General features: G+C 52.9%; 2 long non-coding RNA genes across 4 annotated transcripts; both read right to left on the bottom strand.

Moving 5' to 3' along the window:
• Nucleotides 1-694: 694 nt before the first annotated feature.
• LOC133063209 (uncharacterized) lies at nucleotides 695-3,526 on the bottom strand. The gene is made up of 3 exons (XR_009694378.1): nucleotides 2,522-3,526; nucleotides 1,561-1,717; nucleotides 695-1,454 (listed from the first exon to the last, which is right to left on the bottom strand). It is a non-coding gene; the product is annotated as an uncharacterized LOC133063209 (long non-coding RNA).
• A 2,238-nt stretch (nucleotides 3,527-5,764) lies between these two features.
• Nucleotides 5,765-11,385, bottom strand: LOC133063920 (uncharacterized). 3 transcript variants are annotated; one of them, XR_009694545.1, is made up of 3 exons: nucleotides 11,152-11,385; nucleotides 9,012-9,208; nucleotides 5,765-8,506 (listed from the first exon to the last, which is right to left on the bottom strand). It is a non-coding gene; the product is annotated as an uncharacterized LOC133063920 (long non-coding RNA). The 3 variants fall into 3 exon arrangements; XR_009694546.1 differs by having other exon boundaries at nucleotides 9,012-9,123; nucleotides 11,152-11,358; XR_009694547.1 differs by lacking the exon at nucleotides 11,152-11,385 and adding an exon at nucleotides 10,865-11,123.
• Nucleotides 11,386-18,818: the final 7,433 nt, after the last annotated feature.

Raw genomic sequence — 18,818 nt, 5'->3', positions numbered from 1 at the left:
GATCCGAATTCTTGCAGCTGCAGGTGCTGCTGTGAACAGCAGCTGGAGGTGCACTTTGTCTCTGCAGATGGGGTGGGGGGGGTGTCATTGGGAACTCAGTGCGGCTGGAGAGAAATATTCCGGTGCTGACCCCAAACTTTTGCTAGAATTCCCTGGTATCCAAGGAAACTCTCAGGAACAGAAAATCTGGCCCATTCTCGCCAGGTCAGCAGGAAGCATGAGGGCGGGTTCAGCCGACAGAGTCACGTGAGGGGCGCTGAGGGGCGCTGAGGGAGGGTCGCGGGGATCCAGGGGGAGGCAGACGGGTCTGAGGAGGCCGGCCCGACGCCGCCCTGCCCTGCATGTGTCTCGCGGGAGGCCAGGCCTGCAGCGGCCGCGGCGGACCGGCTTCTCAGCTGGACCCTCTCACTCACTGCCTGTGACCCTCTCAGAAAGGACCCTCCAGGCCCTGGGTCAGCTCTTGGTCCCTGAGCTTCTTCCTAGAGTCGCCGCGGAGTCACCTAAACAGTCCAGACTGACTTTGCCCATCTTTTAAATATGTTTTGAGTAGAGCAGAGCTGATTTAAAAAACATAAATCATGTCTGTTTTGGCCAAAGACAGTGATTTCTACAAGTTTGAAAAATAAATGTTTAATCAAAATAACACCGCTGCAATGAGAGCAGGGTTGAGGCCCATCTGAGCCTGGAGGGGTGCGTGGGGCGGGGGAGCAGCTGGGGCGAACACCTGCCTGGGGCCCCTAGGGTGAGGCCCCCGCGGCTGCAATGGGCCCACAGAAGCAGTGACCTGGGTTTCACAGTGGACAACAGACCTACAAACAGAGAAGCTTAGGAATAACTGCTCCTTCACTAGCTCAACGTGCAGCAAATTTGAGGACCTCTTCTGGACTCACATTGGGCCACAGTAACTATTTTACCCTGGGATGTGGTCCCTGGAGCCCCAGGCTGGGTGGAGCATCACGCTCACCATGGGAGATTTCAGGGCAAACTGTGCTGTGACCTGGGGCCCTGGTGAGTCTCCAATGGTCAAGATGAGGCACCCCCTTTGTCTCCTAGTTTATATTCATGTTCTCGGTGGCTCCAGGGAGACTCTAAGGCACAGGCAGGTCTGGGCACGTGGAGGCCCAGGCCCACATGCCTGCCTCTGAGTGGCCTTTCGGTAACAGAGCCAGGCAGACAAGCAGCAGAGTGGAGCTGGGGCAGGAGCCACCAGCGGGGGCAGCCTGGGCCACAGGTCAGTGCACCAAGCCAGAGGGAGCCCTGGTTAGAGATCACCACCACACTGAGCTTTACAGGCACATCTGCCCGTGGGCAGGCGGGGAAGAACGTCAGTAAACGGCACGGGCTTCTCTCTGGGGTGATGAAAATGCCCCACAATGGATCGAGTGATGGCTGCTCTTGTCCATGGATAAACCAAGACCGTCGAGGTGACCCTTTAAGTGGGTGCATGGTGTAGTCTGTGAATTAAAACTCAATGAAGCTGTTTAAAATGAATGAACAAATAAAGGGATGAAAAAACATCAAATACAATAAAAGTGAGGAAACGAAAGAATCCGTGATCACCTAGCACGTGACGCTGGAGGTTGCCATGGCACCGGAATCGGGCAGCCTGAGCCAGCGGCCTCCGTTTACTCTCCTGTGGAAGGAGGTGTACCAGCTGTCCACCCCCAGGCTGGCTCCCAGTGTGGGGGGGTTTGAAGGCTGCCGTCTTCAGCATAGTCTGATAAAGAGGGCATTCAACCATCACTGTTTTCTTGAGCCAAGTATTAATAAATGACTGAGATTTTCTGAACCACTGTGATGACAAGTTTCAGCGGTGGTCAGAGGGCCCTTCGTGCGGCACGGAGGGGTCTGAGAAGGACTCAGATGGCCCTGAGCTGGCGCCCCCAGGGCCCCCAGGAGCACCAGCCGGGGCAGCCACAGGGCTGGGGGACAGCCTCCCCCAACCCCCGCCCACCACGTGGAGGCCCTTCCCCCTCTGTCCCCTCCAAATGGAAGAAGTGTGACCAGGCCCCAGCTGGTTCTGGGTGAGCCGAGCGAAGTGAGTCAGCGATTTCCCAACCCTGAGCCCCGAGGCAGTGGCCACAGGAGCCGCGTGGTCAAGGTCAGTATGCACGTGCCTGTGGGCAGGACTCAGGCCTCCCCAGCTGTGTGCAACCTCCTGCTCTAGCTGGGAAAACTGAAGCCCAGGCGGGATGGGCCAACCCAGGCCTGCAGGCATCTCATGTAGGCCAGGACTGCAGCCCCTTGGTCAGGGCACTTTGGTTTCTCGAGTGTCACACTTACAGAGCAAAGCACAGATATGCTGAGAGCACAGCTTTATAAACTGAGAACGTTTGCCGTCCACACCCAGACCAAGATGTACAAAGTTCCAGCACCTGAGAAGTCTAAACACCTTTCAGTCGCCATCCCCAAGAGTAACCACCTCCCCCACTCCCACCATCACGGGCCTGCTTGCCTGTCAAGGTCGTGCTGTGGGCACCCTGCTTCCGCCACGGGACTGACATTTGGGAGGTGTACTCACCGTGTGTGCATGTTCACTCTGCTCTCGAGGGGCCTCCGACTCCTGAAGTCACTGGTCCTGGGGTGGGTGTGCACTTGCCTTAGGAGATAGCTGAGCGTTTGCCCAGAACAGCTCTAGCTTTTCCAAGTGTCCCCCTCTCACCCACAGGAAGAGAGGGCTCCAGGTGCCCCACACCCTGTCCAACTACAGGAGACACAGGTGACCCCCCTGTGAATCTCCTATCTGGAGGCTGCCGGGTCTGCCCTCCACTGAGCACCCGGAGATCACTCAGATCCACCATCAGACACATACCGACCCCACTGCTGGGCTCAGGGGTCCAAGGGAGGGGAAACATCTTGTTTTGAGGACCCGAGTTCCCCCATTCTTGCTCCCAGATGGGGCTCAGGGAACAGCATCAAGGTGAGCAGTCGAGGGCTAGGCCCCACCTCTGCCCTGCATGGGCCAGCCCACCCTCAGCTGCAGACACGCAGGGGACAGCCCAGACCCCCTCCCCTGGGGACGGGGGGACAGACACAGCAAGAGGGGCATGGGTACACAGGGCAGGCCATGCCGACTGGATCCACGGGGCTGGGCCTGGGCCCTGCCCACTGCCCGTCCTTTAAAGTGACCAGCGGGAGCAGCTGTCACTCATGGGCAAAGGCACGGCTCTGGGCCAGTCCTCCACCAGCCCTGCAGGGGACCCCAGGCCACCAGGGGCAGCCTGCGGCCTGCTGCTGCCATGAGGATGAAGGCTGGTCTTCACAGCAAGCTGACACTCTGTCCCAGGTGTTCCTGCATGTGTTAGCTGCTGCTGTCTCCTAACAGGTCTACAGAACAGGTGCTGTTATCACACCCACCTCAGAGATGGAGAAACCGAGGCACTGAGAGGTCGAGTGACTAGCAGGGTCTGACGCCAGGCCCATGGGTGCCACCGGCTGTGGCCAGACACGTGCGTGGGGCTCCTCCTCCTGCAACTAGGGTCACCATCAGGTCCCCTACACACACACACACACACACAGTCCAGACACCCCCCCCACACACACACAGGGTCAGAGACCACACACACACAGGGTCCAGACACCCCCCAACACACAAACACAGGGTCCAGAGACCACACACACATACACAGGGTCAGAGGTCACACACACACACACACACACACACACACACACACACACACACACAGGGTCAGAGACCACACACGCACACAGTTCAGACACCCCCCCACACACACACAGGGTCAGAGACCACACACACATACACACACACACACAGGGTCCAGACACCCCCCAACACACACACACAGGGTCCAGAGACCACACACACACACACACATAGTCCAGACACCCCCCCCACACACACACAGGGTCAGAGACCACACACACACACACACACACACACACAGGGTCCAGACACCCCAACACACACACAGGGTACAGAGACCACACACACACACACACACACACACACACACACAGAGTCCAGACACCCCACACACACATACACAGGGTCAGAGACCACACACACACACACATACACAGGGTCAGAGACCACACACACACATACAGGGTCGAGACACCCCAACACACACACACAGGGTACGGAGACCACACACACACACACACACACACACACACACACACAGAGTCCAGACACCCCCACACACATACACAGGGTCAGAGACCACACACACACACACACACACACAGGGTCAGAGACCACACACACACACACACACATACACACACACACACACACACCCAGGGTCCAGACACCCCCCCAACACACACACACAGGGTCCAGAGACCACAAACACACACACACAGGGTCCAGAGACCATACACACACACACACACACACACACACAGGGTCCAGACACCCCCCCAACACACACACACAGGGTCCTGAGACCACACACACACACACACAGGGTCCAGACACCCCCCCGAACACACACACACAGGGTCCAGACACCCCCACCCCCCCAACACACACACACAGGGTCCAGAGACCACACAGACACACACACACACACACACTTGGGTCCTCCATCAGGTCCCCTCCACACACACAGTCCAGAGACTACACACACCCACACCCACACACACACAGTCCAGAGACACGCCCTCCCCCCACAGGGTCCAGAGACCACACACACACACACGCAGTACAGAGATACCCCCCAACGGGGTCCAGAGACCCCAAGCAGAAGCACCACAGCCCCCAGAACGGGCTGACCTTCAGGTAAGTAGGGTCACTTGCTCAGTTGTGTCCAACTCTTTGCAACCCCGTAGACTGTAGCCCTCCAGGCTCCTCTGTCCATGGAGCAGGCTTCAGTTACAAACTTTGCCAAGAGTCCCTGGGGCCAGAACACAACGGAGGTGACAGCTGCTGTCTCATCACAGAATCTCTGAGTCTCCAGTTCCCAGCCGAGAAGCAGGCGCAGGCGGGGCCCACGACAAACAGGGCGAGTGGCATGGACCCAGCAGCGTGGGCACCACCAGCCACGGGGACCCGCGCTCGTGCCGCCACCTCAGCCCTGCCCTGGCTGACAGCGGGCCTCCCTGTGGATGGACCTGCTTCCCAGACGGAGCCCGCGGTGGCCACAGGCTGGGCCTGCTCCGAGGCTGCCATGACCTCACTTCCACAGGGCACAGGGCTCCCACTCAGGACAGGACGGCAATGGAGGGGCCTGGGGAGAGTGACTGTCCTTTCCTGGGGGCTACATGGGCAAGGAGCCGCAGTCCAGCCCAGCAAACTGCCCTGAGTGCCCAGCTACCCTGGGGACGGAGGGACCACAGCCAGGAAGGCCTATCTCCTTTCACGCCCTGGAACCTGCCAGGCTTGGGCCAGCTTCAGGATCCCAAGGCCACTGGACTCCTGACCTTGACCTATTCCTGGGGCCTGTGTCCGAAGGGAAGGCCAAGCCACAGGCAGGAACGTCAGGAAGCGGCTAAAGGGCGGGCAGGGTCCTGTTTTCCACCGACTTCTCCCTGGTTTGCTGGGACCCCTCCTCCCCACCTCGACCTCCTTACACACAGAGTCAGCCTGCTTTACTAAACCTCCCTGACTTCCAGGGCTTTCTGTGCATTTTCTTGAGCTATAAGATTTTTCTGTACCTGCTATTCTTTAAACTTACCCCAGTGATTATCATACCTCGGACATATTCCACAAACACGACTCAAAATGGAATGATTTCATCACGATGTCTCCTGACTGATAGAACTTACGTTGTTTCTAATGTTTTATACAGAATTACCCATCTTTCCATTGGCGTCACTCATTTATTTCTGATGACAGACTCCCGAAGTAGAACTGCTGGGCCAAAAAGTCCGTCTTACTTCAAAGGCTGTTGAGTGACTATCTCAAACCCACGGACCGCAGTGAGGTGTCCTAGCTGCTGTGACAGCGCATGGCTGGTCGGAAGGCCCCACAGCCCCACACTTTCTCTGCAAACCTAGACACCGCCGGGTCAGCAGGTCAGGAGGCAGCAGGGCTGCCCCGCTGACCTCGGCACCCTGCAGTCCGCGCCAGAGCCCCCACAGGACCATGAGCCACTGATCCCCCGGAGTCAGCTCATCCCTGTTTGGACGCCCACTGCTGGGCACGTTTGATGGTGTGATATTCGATAAAGACTCTGTCCTTGACATTCTTCTGGTAAAACGCTGTGGTTCTGGGACTTTCCTGTGGGTCCAGTGGCTAAGGGTCCACAATCCCAACCCAGGGAGCCTGAGTTCGATCCCTGGTCAGAGAACTAGTAGCAGATTTTGCATGTCACAACTAAGACCAGGCATAGCCAAATAAAGTTTAAAAATAAATATTTTTAAAAGTGCCATAGTTCCTCCTCTGCACCCATCTTTCCAGATGAGCTTCTGAATCATATTAGTAGGTGGTGGGCTGCCCCCTGCAGGCCTGCAAGACCTGTCCTTGCCCAGTTTCAAGACCAGAGAAAGCCCAGAGTGAGCAGCAAACACAGAGGCAGACCTGGAGGGTCTGAAGCAAGGTCCTGCAGTGACGCCCCACTGCCACGGGGCAGGACATGAAGACTGCTTTCCCCCTGGAGGGAGGGGGAGTCGTGGGGACACTGACGTCAGGTTAGCTCATCCGTTGGGAATCAGTGGAGGAGCACAGCCCCAACTATCCCTGTGATAAGCTACCAAGGCGGAGACGTGCAGATCTAAAGATTCAGTTCAGTTCAGTTGCTCAGTCATGTCCAACTCTCTGTGACCCCATGGACTGCTGCACGCCAGGCTTCCCTGTCCATCACCAATTCCTGCAGCTTGCTCAAACTCACATCCATCAAGTCAGTGATGCCATCCAACCATCTTATCATCTGTCGTCCCCTTCTGCTCCTGCCTTCAATCGTTCCCAGCATCAGGGTCTTTTCCAATGAGTCAGTTCTTCGCATCAGGTGGCCAAAGTATTGGAGCTTCAGCTTCAACATCAGTCCGTCCAGTGAACACCCAGGACTGATCTCCCTTAGGATGGACTGATTGGATCTTCTTGCAGTCCAAGGGACTGTCAAGAATCTTCTCCAACACCACAGTTCAAAAGCATCAATTCTTTGGCACTCAGTTTTTTGTTTTTTTTTTTAATAGTCCATCTCTCACATCCATACATGACAACTGGAAAAACCACAGCTTGACTAGACGGACCTTTGTCAGCAAAGTAATGTCTCTGCTTTCTAATATGCTGTCTAGGTTTGTCATAGCTTTTCTTCCAAGGAGCAAGTGTCTTTTAATTTCATGGCTGCAGCCACCAACTGCACTGATTTTGGATCTAAAGATTAGAACACTTGTTAGCTGGGGGGCAGAGGGCAAGCAGGGAGGTTTTCACTGATTAGGCTCTAGGATGAGAAGGGAAGGTCAGTCATGCAAGTGGGTGTGGGTAAGGCAGGGACTGGATGACCACAGAGCAAGGAAACAGCCGGTTTGGGGGAGTCTGACCACATAGTGGGTTTAGAAATATCCAGATACAGTTTTGCTTGGACTCATCCTGAGTCCTTAGAATCCAGGAGAATCAATCTGCTCTCCTGTCCTTGCCCAGCATCCAGACCAGAGCCCAGAGTCAGTGGCTGCCTCTCCCTCTCACACTGTTTCTGTAACCTCAGTGACACTGAGTCATCTCACAGGAAGCCTCTGCCTTCCTGGATGAGTTTGTTCTGAGCTTGTCCCATTCAGGTCAGGTCTGTCTGTCCCTGTTCCATTTTCAAGTCACCACTGACTTTCTACAGGAAACACGTTCACTCCACATATGTGCTTTGTTCTCTCCACGTACTCCAGCCTCACCGCCCAGCCCCCTCGTTGTCTCCCCTCACGTCTGCACATGCAGGGGTCTGAGTGGGAAGGACGCTCTTGCATGTCCAACCGCACCCACACTCGCCCACAGTCCTTCTGCCCTGGGCTCAGCGGAAATATCCCTGTGGTCTCAGTGATTACACACCACATTCCCAGCTTCCTGTGCTGTGGGTGACTTGTGTCTCATTTACTTTGTTTGTCCTTTCTGTATTTCTTAACTTTCCATAGAGCCCTGGTGAGAAGGAAGGGCATGGAGTTGCACTGTACCACCGGCCTGTGGCCACCTCAGCCTGCTCAGCTCCCACTGTTCCTGGGGGAGTGTCAGTGGCACCGGCTCGCACACGGGGCAAACATGCCTCAAGAAACAAAGGTCCAGCCCAAAGCTCGACCCCCCCGTCCTTTGCAAGAGGGGGTCAGAGGCTGGTCCGATGCTGAGCCTGGAGTCCTGGCTCTCTCGCAGGCAGCCAGTGACCACGGGACAGCACACCTCCCCTTACAGAGAAGGCCGTGCCAAGACCCGGGCCGGGGCTGTAAGGTCCCAGAGCCCCATGAGAGCTGATCTTCGAGGTTGCTTGCAAATCCATCCCTTAGCCATGTGTGTTGGTGGAAGGTTTCCCTTCTTCCTGGAGCTGTTTCTTGAAGATGTGGATGAAAAGCGGAGGAACTCTTGGTGAAATCTGTATCGTGTCTTTTCCTCCAAGGATTGCTCCTAAGACATTTTAAAAATACATGTGGAAAAAATTCAGGTTTTCCAAAACAGAAAATGTTATGAAATAACACTGCCTATTTCCTCTTTTCTAGATAAAACAGAAAACATATGTTTCCCATCTCCACTGGGAATGGGTGTAGCGTGTGCCAATGTGCACACAGAAAGGGCCCTTTTTATCAGACGCCCTGCACGGATGGCGCCATCGCCAAGGACACAGGCGAGCATAGCACTGCCCTCCCGGCGGGGGCGCCTTCCCGTGGGGATGCCCTCCCGGCGGGGCTGCCCTCCCGGTGGGGATGCCCAGCCAACAGGGAAGGCACAGATTCTTGGAGCACCTCCTCCTCCTCTCATGCAGAGAGAACCCGGCTCAGGCCCCAAACCCCCAGATTCAGTCTCCTCATGGATAAGACCAGGAAAATGAAGGTTTATGATGAGAATTTAATAAAAACTGTGTCCCAAGTGCTTCACCCACTACCCAATACACCCAGCAAATGGCCACTATTACCATTACTGCCACCTTCATCCTTCGACTCTGCCATTTATGTAGGAAAGCCCCTCTCCTGGGACCGGCGATCTGCACGACTTCTTCCACAACTTCTTCGCCTGCAAACAGGTTGCTGAAAAGAAGGCCAGCCTTGAGGATTTCATGGAGTAAACATAAAGGAGTCTGAAAGAGCTCCTAATGGCCAAAGCTGGAATGATCTGAGGAAAAAATAATCTTTACTTTTAATGTAATGAGTGTGCCAGTACTGACTAACCTCCCATAGACCCTTACATCTGGGTCCACATGATAAAAACATTCAAAAAAAGAAATATGGAAGGAGCAGTGTTCTCCTACAGAAAAGTCTTATTAATAAGTGAGGAAAGAGGGAATTCCTTGGCAGCCCAGCAGTTAAGACTGTGTTCCCAAGGAACGGGGGCATGAGCTTAATCCCTGGTTGGGGAACTGAGATCCTGCATATCCCACATACCACCAGGTACAGCCAAAAATAAATAAATAAGGAATGAGGGAAACAAGAATATCACCATTAGGCAAACAGTCTTGTAATTGTTTCCAGCAACTAGGCAAAAACTTGAAAAGAAACAGGATGATGCATAGCCTCAAAGCAACTGTCTCACAACATGCATCAACTACCCTGGGGATGACAGGATGAGATGGTTGGATGACACCACCAATTCAATGGATATGAGTTTGAGCAAACTCTAGGAGATAGTCAAGGACAGGGAAGCCTGGCATGCTGCAATCCACCAGGTTGCAAAGAGCTGGACACAACTTAGCGACTGAACAACAACCACCCTGGGGAGGTGGCAAGAAATGGTGGTCTAGGGCATATTTTTAGATCAGAACTTCTCAAAAGCACTCTACTTGCTTTCCCTCCCCATCCAGTTTGAGACTCTGCTGATCTATTAACTGCAGAGTACTTCTGATTTAGAACAAACTACAATCCTTGAAACGACTTACAAAAACCATACGCTTGAAATGAAGGTTAAAAGACATAAAGCTAACAGACGCGGCTTAGTATTTCAACGTTTATTTTGCACAAATGCCCAGTCTTCACCACTCCTCCCACTCACTGTCCCATAGCCCATGCACCTTCCTCTGGGTGAACGAGGTCACGGGTGCCTAGAGAACAGGAAGAAGTCGGAGAGGCTAAATCTACACAGTACTGTCTGAGATGGAAGACCGTAGCTAGGACGGGCTGCGAGATGACAGGCGAGGGCAGACGCCAGGCACACGCCCTCCCCAACCCTCTTTCCAGGACCACAGTTCTCCGACAGCACACCTAGGACCGAGCCCCCGGGAGGTGGGTCATCCTGGGTGGTCTACTTGCTGGCCAGGAAGGTCACTCAACAGTGGGGAAAATACACTAAATGTAAATGTGAAAGCGTAAAACACTTATCTATTTGAAAGAGACAAATTCACCCGCGCCTCTGTTACAACCAGAGCGTGGCCTGATAGCGGACAGTCTGCAGGGAGGCCCTTCCTTTATTCCTTGCTCCCTCGCCTCCTACTCCGCTTCTTATCCTTCCCCACGGGCATCAGAAACAGATCAGAGAGGCCCACTTCGCAGTCAGAAAAGGGAACCAAGGACGGGACACGGAGAAACGGCGGGGAGGGGGTTCGGGGACCGGGCATAGGACACAGGGCCACGCGGCGCCGGCGCTTCCGGTCGCCTTCCGATGGCGTCAGCGGCGCTCGCAGCCTGGGAGGACAGAGCGCGCCGAAAGCAGGCCGAGCCCGAGCTGCGCCGCGTGAACCGCAAGGCCGGCTCCCAGCGGAGGCTCCTGAATGGCAGCGGCTGCAGACCACAAACGACCCTGAGCAGAGCGGGGCGGGCGACAGCGGACGACACGTACCGGAGACAGCAGGCGGGGAGGCCCTCTCAACCGGCCCGGAGCCCGCGAGCGTCCAACCCGCGCGCGCCGGGGCCGCCGCCTCCCGCGCCTGCGCAGTCTCCGCCTCCCCGTCGCCGCGCGCTCCCGGCCGCTTCGGTCGAGGCCGTCTGGTACTGGCTAGTTCGGAGGCAGACGCTCTACCTGGGTTTTCAGCCGGCACAGCGCCCGCCCCCCAGCTTTCCTGACCATCATCTCCGCCCTTCTCCCCAAAGTGTCCGCCGCCACCCCTCCTCTCTCGACCCCCTCACCTCGCCTATCAGCCGAGACTGGCGGTGCGTCAGCGTCAGCTTTGCGCATGCGCGGGACCTCCGTACCGTCCCTGGGCGGCAGTCAGCTCTGCGCGTGCGCGGGGCCTCCGCACCGTAGCTGGCAGGCAGCCAGCTCTGCGCGTGCGCGCGGTTCCTCCCGCGTGCCCACACTGGGCGCGGGCCTCGGCCTTTGGGCTTAAGCTTCACAGTGCAGTTTACCCTCAACACGGATACAAGATACTTGCAGTGTTTAATCTTCAGTGTAAGGTTTTCTCTAACAGGAACTCCCAATGAATTACGGTTTTCTAAGTGAATACTAATGACGAAGAAGGGATCGTCATCATTTAATATGTCCCAGTGGCCTCGGGCTTCCCTGGTGGCTCAGCTGGTGAAGAATCCGCCTGCATTGCGGGAGACCTGAGGTCGATCCCTGGATTGGAAAGATCCCCTGGAGAAGGGAAAGGCTACGCACTCCAGTATTCTGGCCTGGAGAATTCCGTGGATTATGTAGTCCATGGGTGGCAGAGTCGGAGAAGACTGAGCGACTTTCACTTTCAGTGGCCTCCATACTGCTATTTATCTTAGCTCCATTTAGGTTCAAAAGGCCTGCAGTCAACTAAAGTCTTCACTTCCTTGTTAGAACCTTTTTTGTTTTGTTGGGAGGTGGGCCCACTTGTTTCTCTGTAGGGATCTTGTTTGCCAGGACTCCGAAGTTTGTCCCGCCACCCAGGGACAAGGGGGGAGAGTGGGGGTGGGGGGTGGGGTCAAGGGGAGTGTGCTGTCAGGATACCAGGGAAGAGTTTGGGGAAAGGAAATCTTGGGAAATGGACACAGACACACACACACAGACACACACGCCCCCCCCCCCCCCCCACCCCGACCTTAGGGCTGGGAATGGGTGGCCCAGACTGAGACAGTTATTGGCCCCAGAGGGGATTCCAGGGTCATTTCCACTTTCAGGTGGGTGGTGTCCTCCTTTCCATGTGAAGTTAACCTACCCAATAATGGGGAGAGAAGGACTGCCATTCCAAATGTGCTCCATGCAGTCTGGGCTAAGGGTCAGAGTGATGCCTCATTTCCCCTTTGTGTGGGAGGTGGGCCAGGTGGTTACACAGGTGTAATAGGCCTTACCTATTCAGGTTTTGCCCACCTGGGAGATGCCACAGCACCCAGACAGCACACCCACTCAGCTCGCCCCACTCCCTCTGAGTTATGTTTCTTGAGAATTGGGGGCTGTGGCCTGTGAGGTGCATGAGTATTGGGATGGGGGGTGGAAGGTGTGTCTTGTCCTAAACTCTCATAGGCAAGAGTGGTGTATTCATCAAAGGCAATGAAAACAAAGGTCAAGGAAGGAATACCAGCTTGGCCTTCAGTCCAGTGTTTGAAATGAATATGATTGGCTGAGTCCAAGCAGGAATATGGGATATCTGGGTCGCAGAGAGTCAGAGATGACTGAGCAACTGAACTGAACTGACTAAGGCAGAAATATAGGCTGGGAGGAGGCCCGCCAGGAAGGAAAGGGGAAGACATGACACTCCCAGGGTGTGGAGATGATAGAGACAGAAGTGACAAAGTAGATGATTAAATAGTTAATCCCGCTGGAGGATTATAAATAGAAAAAGATAGGAGAGACCCCTGTAAGTTAATGATTACTCAAGGAAGCAGATTTGCTTAACCACAAAACCAAGCAAGCTTGCTCAGAGACAAAGCCATGCTGCAGAAGCATCAGACATGCCCTCAAAGAAGGAAACAAGGACAGCATGGGACCCACATACTGCCCAGTGAGCTCAGTAAGTTAATGCTCCCTCGGACACGATCTCTGACCAGAAAACAGTAATTTGTGGACCTAGCTTGACTACGTGGAGACAAGCAAAGTCCTTGCTCAACCTAGAGGAGGACCTGATGATGGAAGCATGACATCTTCTCAAGAAAGACAAGTTCTCCTTCTCCCCACTTTTCCTTTGACTATAAAACTGTAGCCCATCTCTGGTGGCTCAGTGTTGAAGAATCCCCCTGCCAATGGAGGAGACATGGGTTCCATCCCTGGTCCGGGAAGATCTCACATGCATGGAACCCCTAAGCCCGTGCACCGCTACTATTGAGCCTGGGCTCTACTGAGCCCATGTGCCACAGCTACTGAAGCCCACATGCCCCAGAGCCTGTGCCCTGCAACAAGAGAAGCTGCTGCGATGAGAAGCCCACACACCACAACTAGACAGTAGCTCCCGCTTGGCACAACTCGAGACAAGCCCATGCAGCAAGGAAGACCCAGCACAGACAAGAATGAATAGCTTAATTAATTAATTAAAAAAAAAACTGTAGCCCAGTAAGTTCTGGGGCACAGCATTTCTCACCCACCTATCACAAACATCCTGTTCTAATAAATCACTTCTTATCTATCACTTTGTTTCACTAAATTCTTTTCTACACTGAGACAAAAAGAACTATGGTAACAGAGCTCTTTGTCGCCCCCTGAAACGACACCAAACGGTGTCAAAGGGGTGAGGGGACTTGGGCCTGGCAGGACAGAGGAAGGGATTGGCCAGCCAAAACATGGTTCCCATGGGCAAATTTGAATGTGGCCTGCATTCCAGATGAGAGCAGTGCTAAACCAATCCCAGAATGTTGCCTGAAATTTGTATCACAATCTGGTTTTAGATTGTATTTCTACTCAATCTGTCACTCTCTTAAAAATAGAATACAGCATGGCAATTCTGACTATTTCAGTTCTGGTTAATCAAGATTTTAGTGCACTAAGATTTTATTGGCTAATTAGAATTAATTATAATTTGGGGATATTTAACCATGCTATCAAGCAAATTTCACCGTTGCAAATGGAGAATGAAATCAAGTACCCATGACTCTAAGCGATCTGTTCATTTTCACTGACTTGAACGGGGTTAAGTAGCCCGGTCAGTTGGGCTGCCTCTGCAGCTTCTTCCAGAACCACTACCTGAATTCTGGGAGAGAAGGGCTTTCAGAGGTCAAGGGAAGAATGAAAGACAAAGGAACAGCTACCAGGACTCTGCAGTACAGGTTTTTCCAGTGACATGAGCAGTAATGTCCACCCCAGGTGGCTGGGTCCCAAGCCCCCTCAGGGCCAGTACACCTTTTGTCCTGGTTTATTTGAATTTAAGCAGAAAAGTGTTTTCCCTGACTGAGAAAGCCTGTTTACGTGAACATTTTTTTTATAGACAACTCCCTTCTGTGTTTTTTTTTTTTCATCTACTCTTGAGTAATTCCTGGAAATAACATAAAGAGACATAAGTGACCTTCACCTGAATACAGGTCCAGCGTTCCCTCTGATGCGCTTCACTAAAATAAGGTGAGAGCAGAGGCTGGTATATTTTTAGATGAAATTTCATTGGGAAATAGTTTCTATTTTATCTATAATCCTCTGGCTAGTGTTTAAAACCAGTATTTATAATGCTGCCTAAGAACTTTGGAGTAAATGGATTTTAATCAAGAAAAGCTATTTTAGAGTTCTCTATTGTAAGAGAGGCTCAGCAAGTAAGAGGAGTGGAGAGGAGACTAACAGAGGAGGAGATCCTGCAGGACCCAGAGGTAGCAGCCAGGAACCAGATAAAAGTGAACCCAGGGCAGCAGACAGCTGAGCCCATGCCTGGGCCTCCCAGGAACAGAGAACTCAGCAACTCAGCAGCAGCCTCAAGTATGCACTGGCCTGTTTACAGTCCTGCAATGTGAGCACTGCCCACGCCTCTGGCTCTTCCTTCCGCTTTCATCTCCCAGCTTCTCTCAGACGTTCACCCTTCCTTTGTGAGGCTTATGCATATGCCTTTTGTTCTGTAGCCATAATTCATCCCTGGTCTTGGTGTCAGGTGGCAGCGTACGTGCCTCAGTCCTCCTGTGTCTCCTTTTTCCTAGTTCTATCCACAGTGGCCGCTGACCATCGCTCCCGCTCTGTCAGTCCTGTGAGGTGTGGCTTGAACAGGGTCTGAGCAGGAGTGTTTGCACCCCACCTGTATTGCTTTCCAGAGAGTCTCAACTCAGTAAAAGGGGGGAGAAAACGCTAATGGGCTGATTATGCTCAATACTGTGTTGAAGCCAATATACCCAACAGCACAAGAATATGGAGGAAATACTCTTTTAATATTAGAAAACTAAGATCCAGTTCAGGAAAGAAGTCGCTGACAAGCAAGAAAAGATCAGATTGAGTTTTGTGGCTTCACTTTTGTCTTATCCATTAAGGCAAAAAAAAAGAAAGAAAGAAATCCACTAACGTGTGGAAAGGACCCTTGCTGGTCCGCTACAAGCATAGGTTACCGACAGATATAAGAGTTCTCCAAAAATCAACAAAAGTATTCTGTGAGAGTCGACTGGTTGTCTGGAACTTACAATGAAGAGTATTGTGTGTTTTTTAAATTATGTTTAAACTATGTTTTCCAGACTCTCTACCAGAATGTGCGATAGGCTTGTGTACACATGTGCATGTGCACGTTGTTTCTGAGTTCTGGCTGTTAGACTGCAAAGTCCAGATGCAAAGAGATCAACTTACTGCATGATGTACCCATTTTTGCATAGATTTTTGGCGATTTTCAGTGATTCTATTTGACTCATTATAATTGTGGCAAGCTGTGCATTTACTCCACAAATGCCCCGTGGTCCATGCTGAGTACATCATTGCCAAGGATGCTGTTTCCTGGTCCTTGGGAGGTCAGATCCAGATGGGACCCTGTGAGGGTCACCGCAGATTCACAAGTACTTGTGGAAAACCAAGAGCCACTACACAGCCTCCTTCTCCTCAGCAGCCTCTCAGAGACTGGTCGCCAGTGACCCATCCCTCCTTGCTCAGCGTCCGAGCTCTCCAGGCCGCTGTGGCAGCCACCGTGGCTGAGCCCTCTGCCTCTGGCCTTGGACCCACTCTGCTCCACGCCTGGCCTCGTTCGGGAGCCGAGCAGGCCCTGCAGCTGCCCTCAGGGGTCTGGTGCTTCCACAGACAGTTGGGGCTGTCTGGGCTGGGGGAACATGGGCTCGTGGGCACTCCTGAGGACGCGGAAGGCTGACCCTGGGGACAGGTGATTCGTGTCTGCCTGGACACACTGTGGGTGGGTGGCTAGCCAGGGCTGGTCGGGCTGCCTCCCGGAGCATGGCTGGAGGACCTGGAGGATTTTGCCCGGGACTGTTTGCCCAAGCTGCTTCTGGATGGAACCCCCTCACATAGGACACAATGGGTGTGTCTGTGACAGTGCATCTAGGTGACATCCTGGAGACATCAGACGGGTGGCAGTGTGGCGGGAAGACGGTGCAGCCACACGCCGCAGTCCTGCGGCCAGCGTCCTCTCAGCATCGGCCGTGGTGTGCGTGTGGGCCAGATGGAACAAGAGCACAGGTTTCAGATCATGTTTGGATCTTCCTTGGAATAAAGAGGACACCAGTGTGGCCTCCCATTCAGCTCCCTTCACAAGCCCTCCCTAACTGTCCACCATCCAAACAGAGAGTGCTGCTCTCCAGACATAATTAAATAAAAATAAACATTGATGGGAACATTACAGGACATACCCTTGCTGCCCTCTTTCTGAAGCTGGAACCATGATGGATGACACATTGTAGGATTATTACAAAAGGTGGATCAGCTTATGAATTTCAGTAGAATCTAAAATATCATCAGTGAGCACAGTCAGCTTAATGGTTCATAAAATGACAGCTTGATTGCTGACATGAAGGTCTAGAAGGAGGGCCTGGCCTTTCCCAGCAACCTTGGCCTAAGAACATGAATTTTCTCAGGAGCCTTTGTTTCTTCCTGTCCCACCCCTGGAGTTCTGGGGCCTCCGGAATCTGCATTCTATACAGGACCTGTGTGTCTCAGACAGCAACGTGGCTGCATTTTGGGAACAAACTGCAGATGACCAGGGTGGCTCAGCTGCTCCTACGCAGGACTCAGGCCTCCTGGGCAGGTGACACACTCCCTCAGCAGTGCAGACGTTTCAGGTGCCAGGGAATTGACACCTGAACACAGGCTGTACATGGTTTACATCACAGCCTGTTCACACAGAGCAGATGTTAAGACAACAGGTTAGGTTTGGACAGACCTTCAGCACACCTGCTGCGTAAACTTGGATGGTCACCTCCCTTGCATCCCCAGAGCTGGGGTGTCACCTTGTACTGCAGAGAGCATCACGAGGCACAACATAAGGAGATGACAATCCTCCTCGAGCCAGCCCAAGGGCAGGTGGTCACTGCAAGTGTCCCTCCCAGGCCCCTCTGGAGACCTCTGCCTCCCTGTTGTGTTTCTGTTCGTGTCTCAGCCCAGAAGCTGTGATGGAGGGTGTGGTCTGCAGGGCAGAAGACCTGGGTCCAGGAGTTCTTAGCTGGTGACAAGATCAGACTTTACGTTAACTGGTGGGAGAGGGGCTGTTGTGCGAGGTGGACACTGAGGCAGAGCTGGAGATGGTGCGGTGGGTTTCCCAGAACATGCAAAAGCTGCCTCCTGAGGAGGGTCGAAGTGATCAGCTCTTCTTAGCATCCTGGGGACTGAGGGCTACCATGAGAACAGGGACATGGCAGAGATGCTGATGAAGGCCCTGTGTGTTCCGGTAGCAGCAGCTGCCTTGGAATAGTCACAGATGTGGCCAGTGTTGTTTGTTATTCCCATGATTAGGTTCAGCTGTGTAAACAGAAACCCAAAATAACAGTGACTAAAATAAGTCAGAAGTGTATTTTATTTCATGTACAGGAAGCATGGAGGTTGGCATTCCCAGGTCACATGAATTCATACTAGGATCACTAATGACCAAGAATGCCTCTACCTTGCTGCTCATGACTTTCCTTTTCTCTCCCAAAGTGGCTGCTGGAGCTCCAACCTTCACATCTGACCACTCCCCAACTTCAAGGAGATTTCCAGAAGCTCTCAGACACTACTCCTGCTTACACATCTTCATCTCCAACTTACCTGCTGACCTGCAGCAGAGTCTGGACAATGCATCCATGGTTCAGGTGACTGGGACTTCCCCAGCAGTCCAGTGGCTAAGTTGTACTCCCAATGAATTCAGGGAGCCCAGGTTTGATCCCTGGTCAAGGAACTAAATCCCACATGCAGAGACTAAAGATCCTGCATGCCACAACTAAGACCTGGTATAGCCAAATAAAATAAATTAATTTCCAAAAACTTAAAAAAAGAAATAGGTTAGGTGGCCATGCGCCCACCTGAAAGTCAGGCAGTAGTATATAGGTCACACCCTTTACTATAATAAAGCAGTAAACATAGGGAGTGTTTGCCTGAGTTTTGTGAATCACTTTAGCAGATCACTGAATACTTCTATGACAAACCTAGACAGTGTATTAAAAAGTAAACACATTACTTTGCTGACAAAGGTCTGTCTAGTCAAAGCTCTGATTTTTCCAGTAGTCATGTATGGATGTGAGAGTTGGACTATAAGAAAGCTGAGCGCCAAAGAATTGATGTTTTTGAACTGTGGTGTTGGAGAAGACTCTTGAGAGTCCCTTGGACTGCAAGGAGATCCAACCAGTCCATCCTAAAGGAAATCAGTCCTGAATGTTCATTGGAAGGACTGATGTTGAAGCTGAAACTCCAATACTTTGGCCAACTGATGCAAAGAGCTGACTCATTGGAAAAGACCCTGATGCTGGGAAAGATGGAAGGTGGGAGGAGAAGGGGACGACAGAGCATGAGATGGTTGGATGGCTTC

This window comes from Dama dama, chromosome 10, assembly GCF_033118175.1.
Source record: "Dama dama isolate Ldn47 chromosome 10, ASM3311817v1, whole genome shotgun sequence".
NCBI lineage: Eukaryota > Metazoa > Chordata > Mammalia > Artiodactyla > Cervidae > Dama > Dama dama.
Note: the sequence above shows the minus strand (reverse complement) of the source record. Positions and strands in the feature narration are given on the sequence as shown.